Source organism: Apium graveolens, chromosome 11, assembly GCF_009905375.1.
Source record: "Apium graveolens cultivar Ventura chromosome 11, ASM990537v1, whole genome shotgun sequence".
In the NCBI taxonomy this organism is placed as follows: domain Eukaryota; kingdom Viridiplantae; phylum Streptophyta; class Magnoliopsida; order Apiales; family Apiaceae; genus Apium; species Apium graveolens.
The window spans coordinates 180,124,921-180,137,281 of record NC_133657.1 but is presented as its reverse complement, the minus strand read 5'-3'; the positions used below and the strand labels follow the sequence as shown (position 1 = coordinate 180,137,281).

Below are 12,361 nucleotides of genomic sequence, written 5' to 3'. Positions count from 1 at the left end.
AATGTAATCAGAAAATCATACAGGGTTAAATAATTGATAAAATATTGATTTCTAAATTTTGTAAAATCCCAAAAATAATTATTGTAATTATAAAACCATAAAAACAATTTTATACAAATAAATTTGCATTAAATCTACTTTTAAAAGTGAAAACAATTCAATACAATTCCATATTTAATTACGGGAATAACCCGGTACATCATAAATCATACATACATAATAATAAAATAAAACTGAGCTGAAAAAAACTATACACATACTTTATTTATTTAATACTTCCACAGTTACCTATTTAAATAATTCAAAAATACACGAGTCATTATAAGTGTGTCTACTATAAGGTTAGAGGTAATGATTGTATGATTGAGTGCTTTTACGTAGATGATATTTTGTTGTTTAGAACCAATATTGAGATTATTAATGAGATAAAGAGTTTCTTAAAGAGGCACTTTGAAATGAAGAACATGGGTGAGGCTAGTGTGATTCTTGGGATCAAGTTGACTCAGCCAACTGAAGGAATAACTTTGTCACGATCTCATTATATAGAGAAATCTATACTTGAGAAGTACTATTATTCAAATTATGGAATCGCTAGTACACCATATGATTCACAAAGTTGCCATAATCAAGAATAGATCAGGAGTTCATGTGTTTCAGTTAAGGTATTCTCAGATTATTGGAAGTTTGCAATATCTTGCTAATGTGACTAGACCAGATATTTCTTATTCTGTGTCTAAGTTAGCTAGATATATAAGTTGTCCAAACAAGACTCATTGAGAGGCACTAGATAGAGTTCTTAGATATCTCAGGGGAACTATTTCCCTTGGCTTGCATTACCGGAGATTTTTGGGGTACTCGAAGGGTACAGTGATGCAAGTTGGATAGCTAAGAAATCTGGTTCCATTGAAGTGACTGGATATGTGTTTATCCTTGCGGGTGGAGCTGTGTCCTGAAAATCTTCTAGACATACTTTGATTACTTGGTCTAATTTTGAGGCTGAGTTGTTTGCACTTGATGTTACGGGGACGGAGGCTGAGTGGCTACATGGGCTTATGTCTATATTACCTGTAGTAAGCAAGCCACTTCCTGCCATTTATGTTCATTGTGATAGCCGTACAACTATCAACAAGATCAGAAGTGTGAAGTATAATGCTAAACAAAGAGACATATCCAAGTTAGACTGAAGTCTATAAGGGGTCTTGTGTCTAATAGGATTATTGTTATGGAGTTTATTGGAACTCAAGATAATATAGCTGATCTGCTGACTAAGGGGCTTGAGCATGTTGTAGTCCTTAAGTCAAGGTTGGGGATGGTACTGGTAACCCATCATGATTCATCAACAGCGGGAACCCAATACACCTGAGAGGAGATCCCTCGAAGTGTATTCAATGTGGTAATAACAAGTTTTAAGGATGAATTGGTGGTACCTCTACCATATACATTTAGATACTTATGTATCTGAGTCTATCCCCTATAAACCCTAAGAGGTACTTGAACTGCTAGATAGCAAGAATTTTAATAAACTCTGATGGAAACTGTTTTGGATCAGGATTTGATTAATCCTGATGGACCAAATACTGTGTTAGGATTTATAAACTCTGAATAGGGTCAAGTCGTAAGATGAGATGTTGGCAGTACATCTTTGGAGATGCCCAACTAAGTGAATGCAATTGTGAGGTCGCAATTGGAGGAAATGGTTATTCTTTGAAGCATTCGACGAACAGGATCGAGCACGACCATAACATCTCAAAGCCGTAGATCTACACAATAGCCTTTTTGACTTATCGTCATCTATGGAGTGTGGTTACACCAAACGGATAGATATTAAAGGTGAAACATTCCATCTATATCTGGTAGCCATCGAAGTAGGGGACTTAGGAAGGTTCAAACTCGGAAGGGTACCGATTCTGAAAAGCAAGTCATGATAAAATTTGGTATAAATTTCTGTATGGACTTGTGGGGGATTGTTAGAAAATGGAAAGTTTGAGGCATGTTTTAGACATGTTCTTGATGTAATTTCCTAAAACTAATTGTGGGAGGTTGTTCCTTGTAATGAGGACATACACTTTCATGTTTGGATCTAAGTCATTTTCTTAGTGTAATCCATATAGAAATTGAGGTGAAGTTAGTAGCTTGAAATGGGTTTGTAGGTTTTGTCCCACATTGATTAAGTAAAGAGGGATGTAGTGCTTTATATAGTACCATGTGCAAGAGTAGTATAGCAACTACTAAGGCATGTGGATGTGCATAGTGTTATTATGTGATTCGCGTGCGCACACACACACGCGCCGCCGCCGTCTCGCCTCGCCTCATCATGCCTCGCCACGACACGGGTCCGGTCGAAGGGCGATTTGGGCGAATGTCTCGGCGTTTCACGTATGCGAGATGACCTGGGCGAGGAATTTTACTGCCTGTTTAATTAAAATATTTACTGACTTATTATATTATTTTATTATGAATATTGAATCTGTATAATAGTAAGGATTTGTTAAGCAATATTTGTTGATGTACAGAACTCAGTATCCATTGATGGATTTATCCGTTGAAGTACAACGTGCATTATCCATTGATGGATTTGCTGAGACTGATCCAGATGCCCCTGAATCAGGATTTTCTATGGCTGATAAATCCTGATGCCGGTCATGATTTGCTTTGGCTGGTAAATGTTGATGGACTAGCTGTATCAGAATTTGACAAATCCTACCGACTGTTACGTTTCTAATTCTGGAAATATTTCATTAAATGCAATTTAAGTCAGGATATTTATTTTAATTAATGTAATATATTCAGTTACGTTTTGTGTTGTATTATATACTTAACAAAACCTTTAGAATATATATACGTCAATCACATATATGTGAAACCCAAGTTGTTATCTCTCTCTCCTCCAAAATATACAGATTATCATAGGTTTTTTAGGAGAACTGAGGTCAAGTCGTTGTTGAGCTTTACGTAATTATGGAGGAATTGCTATGTATTGTTGTATCCTGTAAGGCTGAGCAAAAAAACTGATTTAAAACCGAAATCGAGCCGAAATCGGATAAAACCGGAAAAAACTGAACCGAAAAAAACCTATCCGAAATCGAAAGCGGAAAATGAAAAACCGAACCGATTTAAGCTGCTCGGTTCCGGTTATACATTCCAACTGATCCGATAAAAAGCAAACCGAACCGGTTAATAATAATAATAAATATATATATATATATAAATTTTACATGTTATTTATGAATTTCTTAAAATTTATAACTGTCTTGTACTGATAAAAAAATAGTCTGTAATTTTAAAGATAAATATATTGGGCGTTATCACTTGTAATGCAAATTAACAGGCCTTGGCGCAATTAATAATATCCATTATCCAGTCATGAACATTAAGGTTACACTTAACTCAGTCACTCACAGCGTCACATTTTTAAACCTATTATTACAAGCAAGTCACGGAGGCGAGCAAAATTAGATCTTCAACAATGTCTGGCAATGAAATTCCTTGGCAAGGAGAAGTTGTACAAGAAGGAACTCAACAACAAACAGAAGGAACTCGACAACAAACTGTTGAAGAGGTATCAACTATAGGTTTTATTTCAAACCTTGGACATTGACGACTAAAGCCTACATGTATTTTAGTTATTGGTTTTAAATAAAAAAAATCTATATATGTATAGTTTAAATTCTTGGTAGTTGGCAAAATGTTCAAAAGTCTGCTTCTACAGTTTGTTTATTCAGCCCCTATCATATGAGTTATTCTTTTTAATTTATCTTGATTTGATTACCAAAATAATGAAGTTTGGTGGCTAACTACCTATGCAGATGGTATTAGGCAGTGAAGAAATAAATAATTACTCCAATTGTTATATCGTCACTTGTCAATAATTTTATCATCTTTAATGACATGACTTTAACCTGTTCGTAAAAATTTTATGTAGGACTTGAGTTAGGTGGGTTTTAGTCTATTTTGTAAACCACCTCACATTTGTAAACCTATTATTATAAGCAAGTCATGGAGGTGAGCAAAATTAGATCTTCAACAATGTCTGGCAATGAAATTCCTCGGCAAGGAGGAGTTGTACAAGAAGGAACTCAACAACAAATAGAAGGAACTCGACAATAAACTACTGAATAGGTATTAACTATAGGTTTTATTTCAAACCTTGGACATTGACGACTAAAGCCTATAGGTATTTTAGTTATTGGTTTTAAATAAAAAAATCCAAATATGTATAGTTTAGTAGTTGGCGAAATGTTCAAAAGTTTGCTTCTACAGTTTGTTTATTCAGCCCCTATCATATGAGTTATTCTTTTTAATTAATCTTGATTTGATTACCAAAATAATGAAGTTTGGTGGCTAACTATCTATGCAGATGGTATTAGGCAGTGAAGAAATAAATAATTACTCCAATTGTTATATTGTCACTTGTTAATAAATTTATCATCTTTAATGATAGGACTTTAGCCTGTTCGTAAAAATTTTATGTAGGACTTGAGTTTGGTGGGTTTTAGTCTATTTTGTATAATTTTACTAATTTTGGTTCAATGTTTATGATTCAGGAACAAGGTCTTTTTGTGGAAATTGTTCCTTTTGCAGATACTTGAAGACTTGGAGTTCAACTTTTGATGAGCCAACCTGCCTGAAGCCTCCTGCTAGATAACATTTTGCTAGTGACAGAAATTCTATCTGTATAATAACTTTATTTGGCGACTAGAACTCTATCTATTTCATCTGGAGAAAATATTTGGACTGCTATCAATGTAATTTTAAATTGAAAGAATTTTTATAGCTAAGTTTCATTTATTTTAGTATTAATATTATTCTCTTCTTTATACTAACCGGTTAAACTGGAACCGAGCTGATTATAACCGAACCAGGGTTTTCAAACCCAAACCGAATCCGAATCTGAACCGGCGGTTGCGGTTTTTGATTTTAGATACCGGAGATATATGGTTGCGGTTCCGGTTTTATCTGAAAACTGAGCCGAACCGGCCCATGCTCTCCCTTAGTATCCTGGAAGTGATATTGCTGTAACCCAATACAGCGTAAGTGGGGCAATAATCTCTTCAAGAACAGTCTAGACTTCTCGAAGGTTAGGCGCATCAGCTTTTATTGGCTCTTTCAAATTTATTAAACCTTCTGTTAGAGATAAGTGTTCTTATCTATCTTTGTCACTTCAGTTACTAATTAATCCTCTTGTTTGCCTTCATATTTTGCTTCGTTACTTGGTTATTTACTTGTTCTTGTTAATTTTGATATATATAGCTGCCTATTGTTGCGCGTAGTGTTAGTTTATTACCCAACACATTTATGTATGCCAAGATTACAAACATTAACATTATTTAAATTAATTATGAACCAAAAAAAAGTTTCCTCTGCTAGTCATAGACCACGTATTATACCATTCCTAGCAACTCAATTCAAGTTATAGATCACAAACTACTTTAATATCCTTTGTATTAATATTCCTTTTATAATGGTAATATAGTATTTTTAAACATTTTTTAGGTTAAGATCAAGCACCATGCATACAGAATTAATAATTGTTTATGAACCAATAACTCACGGTTACTTCTCATATGGAGCCTGTTGGGGTTAAACCAAATAGGTAGTATGGGCTTGGTGATACAAGATATAATTGGATTGGATAATAATTGTATGTGTTTACAATTGTTATCATACTGGGATTGGATAATAATTGTATGGAGGGATTGGATAATAATTGTATGGGTAGACAATTATTATTATAATCAGTTTAGGTATGTGTTGTTGGCTAAGTTTATGATGGCTATATATACATAGTCATGTTATTGTTTAGATGTATGCTTAAGAGATGTAGTCATCTTAGGTATTGTGTGAAAGATGCTTGAGCATTGGTTGGCTCAAGTATCAGTTTGGGACACCATTGAGGTGTTATATATTGATGTAGTATTGATAACTATTTTGATTAATAATACAAGTTGGGACGTGGATTTTCCACGTCAAATATATTATTATGTGCGTACATTGTATTTCTAGAATTGAATCTCGAATATGTGTGTGTTTCCTCCTACCAAGTGGTATCAAGAGCCGAGGTTCGAGGTTCGTGATAAATTAGGTTGGAGGAACGTTCGAGGTTCAATTGGTATGGTGGAGTACGTTGATGGATTTGATGACAAAGTTATGTGCGTTATGGCGGTTGACTTGTACCGTAGATCAATTCGTTCAGAATCAAGATGGAAGATGAAAGGGGTCATTGTAATAGTTTCAATTGTTTGATATTTGATCAACTAGGTAAAAAAAATTGGATGATGTTGTTCTTCTTCAAGAGGCCGAAAGATTGTGAAAGCAAGTTTTGGGTGATTTAATGGTAAAAGGAGGCACTCGTGATTGATGATTTAATGGTAAAAGGAGGCACTCGTGATTGATGCAGTTGATTTTGTGGATGGATATGTCATTATGATGAAGAATGGTAGTTTGGAGTTATTGGAGGTCACTATACGGGTCTTAGTGATTCTCAAAAGTTGGAAAAACGAGATGAATGAATTCTTGTTCGAGGGGAGGCATCGTCCCGTTGGGCGTTGATGTTTTGATGGTTACCATTTAACCTGATCTAGAGTATTGGGTTGAAGGGGAGGATTGTTGAGGTTAAACCCAATAGATAGTATGGGCTTGGTGATACAAAACATAATTGGATTGGATAATAATTGTATTTGTTGACAATTATTATCATAATGGGATTGGATAATAATTGTATGGGTAGACAATAGTTATTATAATCAGTATAGGTATTTGTTGTTGGTTAAGTTTGTGATGGCTATAGATACATAGTCATGTTATTGTTTAGATGTATGCTTAAGAGATGTAGTCATTTTAGGTATCATATAAAAGATGCTTGAGCATTGATTGGCTCAAGTAACATTTTGGGACACCATTGAGGTGTTATGTATTGATGTATTATTGATAACTATTTTTAATTAATAATACAAGTTGGGACGTGGATTTTTCACATCAAATATATTATTGTGTGCGTACTCTGTATTTATAGAATTGAATCTCGAATATGTGTGTGTGTGTGTGTGTTTTCTCCTAACAGAGCCATGTGAGATGAAAGTCTCATGCACGGTTATGAATGAGAGAAAGATGAAAGTAATCCTCTTTTCGACTCTGACTCTCCCACTCCGGTCATTGTTTTTCTTTATGTTACTTCAAAATTTAACTTCAGCCACTCAAATTTTTGTTTTTTTATTTCTCATCAAATGAATGGCATCTTATTTTTGGAAACCCTAAATATTCTTAACATCAATTTGTAAGTTCTTATAAATGTATGTTTGCATATTCATTTATAGGTCAAACTGGATATTTAATTATTGAAATAATTGTTTGAGACTCGAATGATGGATATGCAAGCATGATAACTTATATTATGTTCTATATCTCTATGAATCTTAGAACTTTTGCTTGCATTGTATTATTTGGTTTGCGTATCTGAATTGATAATATTTGAGATTATGTAGGATTATATAAGAAAGATCCTTTTTCGGCTCTCTCTTTTGTCATATGTCTCTTATCCCTATGAGGTCTTCCTCCACTAGCAGATTTTTTCAAAAAACTCTATTTATTCCGGTGTGCGTTAAAGACATGCCTATATTTTTTGATTTAAAAGGACTCTCTTAACCCTAGGATGTCTTACTCCACTAGCAGGTATTTTCGGAAAACCTTATTTATTTCGGTATGGGTGGCAGACATGCCTATAATTCTAGTTTTAAAAGGACTCCATACATGCTTTGTGTTATTTACTACTATATAAATATAATCAAGCAATAAATGACTAGACGAACCCAAGAAATAACCCCTCACGTGCGAAATTATAGAAGATCTCCTTTCAGATCAAAAAATTCCATCAAATTGAGTGTGATGGTATATATGATATCATCTACTACACCAGAAATATCAATGAACCCTTATTATTGCAATTGCTGATGATACTATTTTGCAGCTTATAAAGTCTATTTCTTAGTTCAAGCCCCCTCTTACTAACTGGAATCAAAGAGTTAGTAAATATGTTTTGTCTATATTGATAATAGGTAAGGGTTATGAACTTCTAATCTATAATCTGATCATCGAATCGATTCCATGATGACAAGTTCTTTCCATACCGGACCAGGCCGGAATATGGATATATGTTTTTTGATAATGAGAAGAGGTCATTTGACCGTATCTATATATATACTTTATTTACATATGGATCTCTACGTCATTACAATACATTTAGGATTAGGAATAGGTGTAGTAATCAAACCTGCTTTTCACATTACATTTGAATTGAACGATGATATAAAATTAATATTTTTTGACATCATATCCATAGTTAGCAGGTCCAGCTTCCGAATGAAGGATAAAAGTCATGATTATATAGGAACTTGTTCAGAAATACAGTAATGAAAGGACCATGAGAGTTTGTATAGAACATATTACTAAAATACTCCTAGAAGGGGAAGGGCTAAGCGAAGCAAAAAGGGTTTTCGATGAGAAAATGAAAATTATTAGCTTCACATGAGATTTGTGAATAAGTGATTATTTGTTAATAAGTAAGGAATATCCATCATTCTACTTAATAGGATGTATATAACTCATATTTATTTAGATACTTTTTATGAAGGTCAACTAAGTATCGTGAGTAAATTGCTGGTTGTCCATTCATTTGATAGCTAGAGTCATTCTTTGATAGATGATCACTATGAGTCAGACTCAATATAATTTGAAGACTTTAATCTATCTTTAAGGTAGAGAACTGAACCAAGAATTCTCTTTCTTCATCATCAAACAAATCACTGTTTGTGAGCCATGATTCAATTTTATCATCAATCAAATTCTCGTTCACTTTTTTTCTTTTTCTTATCAATGAATAGATCCCTCATTAGCATGACTTAGATGTCTCGCACTTCTCAAAAAAGTTATTCAAGTTATGGGATTTGGTTGTTAACATTTATAGTTTCATTATTATAATAGTTTTCTAATTAGGATATATTCTTTTTTTGTTATTTACTTGTTGGCTATATAAGGAGCTCCTTTATTGAAATCGATAACAAGTCATATTATAATTAAGTCATACTTTTTATCTTTATCTATATCTTTATCATGTTATTAAGAGTTATGGTTCGATCAAGAATAGGTTGATGGAGAGTCGATCATTGTGGTTAACACATGTTGGGTTTAAAACATGTGTTTCGATTATTATTCTTTTCTCATCTTTTACTCCAAATCGCTTCTTTGGATGACTTTAAGTTTTAATCATGATTACTATTTTTTCTTCGAATTTGTTGGATTTTTATAGGGTAAATAAAATTGCTTTTGGTTGAAGTTTTTTCTCCTGATTTTTGTTGGGACACTCATACACACTCTTTGTCTTCCATTAATGGTATTGTCTCATTGATAATATTGTTTATTTTTCCTTTATTTCCCTCACGTTCCTTTCCTTTTTTCTCGTGTTAATGATGGGGCTAGCCTAGGCACATCTGTATACCTTCTCTGTGGCGCCCCAAAATCCGGGGTCAGGAATCTGGGAGGCCACGCTATCTAAACTACTACAACCACACAACTCACACTACAATATATAAATACTTACGCTTCACAACCCCACACTTATCACACACACGCACTTACAGGTTATTGTTTTGGAAACGAACCATTCATAACTAGAGTAATTCAACCATCGAGTGATAATTATTACAACCCAAAAGTGATTAAGTCTTACCGGGGAGAACCTTTAAGTAAGGCTAGTCCGTCGGATAAATATACGTTTCCTGTTTATTACCTTACTTAAGTCATACTTATAAATAAGCCGAACTAAAAACAACTGAAAATTAATCCAGCTTATTCGGACTACCTGCGGTACAGCACCAAACAATCTACGGAACAGCTGGCCATTTCCTACCCGTTTCCTGGCTGTGGTTCTCATGGCAGGCATCTTGATTCACGATTGTGTTGTGTCAATTTAAGAAAACAAGTGTGAGCTATAATGCCCAGCATAATAATGTACAGTATGCAAATGACTGTATGATAGCTTACGTAAAACATCATATATGATAATTACGTTTTATTCAAAAGTAGTTTTCCTTGGTGATACACACCTTCTTATGAAAACAATTATTTAATGAATTTTATTATCTTGCGAATACCTTAATAGTAAACCCAGCACCTAGGCTTGGGTTACGGTATTGCATCACAATTCCAATTGGAAGAATTAGGACATTCGTTGGAGCCACCGCATACGATGATCAGTCGTACTGCGATAAAAGTAACCTTTTCTACTAGTAGAAGGACGACACCTTCGTATCTCGGTTATCACCCTTGCCGTATACGGGTTATGTGTCCTCATTTCGGGTATACACATACTTCGCAGGTCCTTAGGTACATATTGTACCGTCTCCTACGGTACCAGTAGTCTATCCAATACACGAAGTACTTGGATCCTACCCCTCCCTTATCCTTTAGGAGATCCTATCATATCCCGAGAACTCGAACCACATCGAAGTTCCTCCAAGCGTTTTGCTTGTTGATAGGTATAGCTTTACTTTATAAATACATATTTACTTCCGAAAGTTTTCGGAGGAAGTACTAAGGATGTGAGTTGACCGTTGTCAACAGATAAATTAATAAGGAGGAAAAGTTTCTCCTTGAAACTATATAAAAATATTAAATGAGTCGGGATAATATTCTCCGACGATCTGAAATTATTCGAATGACTTTCGAAATCAGAAAGTAATTTAAATCCGGTTCTATGATTTTTAAATCATAATTAAACCCTTTAATAAATAATAATTAATTAAATGATAATCGATAATAAGTTAAACCTCGAATGAGTTTACTCTTGTAAAACAATATTTAAAATAATATTCCTCAACTAGTTTATGTCTACGCAATTAATAATATTTAATGTTTAATCAGGTTTGAAATAAATAATCGTTGGAGTATACTTCTCCCATAATAAAGGAATAGGTATATAATCTTTATTATTCGAACAATAAAATATAGTTGAGGGGATATGATCGTTGGGAAATCATTTTAATAAAAGTTCGATGCATTTTAATATTTCGTAATTGGACGTTGAGTCCCTTTAAAACGTACTATTATGGACTTGTAATCGTCCTATAATATCACCGGAATGATTCCCGGGTTTTCATCTTAAAATCCCGACCGACTCTCGGTCTTATAATCATATGTCACGCTTAAAGCGGAATTAAATATTTTACAATATATACTTAACGTACAACATCGCTACATTTTGCGAAAAGTTCAATTACTATGTATCATAGCAAGCATGGTATTTATGCAATGATAATAAAAAAATCCCTTCACAACACAACTGTAAAAATGGAGTTGGGTTCGTAAACTTGCCTGGGTATCTCGAGGTGGAGGATGATCTAGGTTCCGCTCGGAAATCTATTAATCATAAACACAATTCGTTTGGTCCCGTTCTAATTTACGGCGACTCGCATTCATACGCTACTTATTATGCACCCTCTCAACTTGTACTACCCTTATTATTCCTTTAAGTCCTTATTCACATCATGGTCGCTTCATTTCTCTAAGTATTTTAGGTTCATTTTCATTATCGCCATCGGCTTCGCTTATGGATTCTACGGTTTCTAATCGCGCGGCCTCGGCTCCGATATTTTTATAAAATTGAAAAATCATTATTTTCACTTAAAATTTTTATATAAGTAATGAAACTCAATATTTTACTCTCTGTAAAAATTTTATGATTTATGAACACTTTTAAGTCGACCCTTTATATTTTCAAAGTTCGTAATTCGCAGCAGTTTTTGTCGCGTAAATCACTTTTAGTAAAACGACCATAACTTTTGATCCGTAAATCGGAATCAAGAGATTCAAGCGCCTAAACGATCCTTATAACATTTTCTATCATAATAAAGGGTTATTTTTCAAGAAACTACAGTTTACAACTCCAGAAATTTCTGCAGAAACTTAAAGTTACGATTTGTTGGTTTTAACCGAATTACGTTTACGATCGGGGTTTCGTTTACGCCCTAACTCTTAACACAACCACCAACAATCATCATTTCATCATCAACACACAAACTCCTCTCAAGAACATCATGTTCTTGAGGCAACAAAAATCAACCTTAAATTTACTTAACTAAATATCAAGATTTCATCACTACCACTTCTAAAAATTAGGTTTATAACTACATACTAAATGAATCTTAAAAATGAATCTTAAATAAAGTTGGGCCAAAGATTTTTACCTTCCTTGAAATCTTGAGATGTGTTCTTGAGGGTGATGGAGTCTTGGAAGTGCTTGGTATGATTTTTCGAACCTAAAACCACCATTGAAATCAAGAAACCAAAGAGGAGTTACTATTCATACTAT

General features: G+C 33.9%; 1 pseudogene; it reads left to right on the top strand.

Moving 5' to 3' along the window:
* Positions 1–6,111: 6,111 nt before the first annotated feature.
* On the top strand, positions 6,112–7,984 carry LOC141696205 (NAD(P)H-quinone oxidoreductase subunit 2 A, chloroplastic-like; annotated as a pseudogene).
* Positions 7,985–12,361: the final 4,377 nt, after the last annotated feature.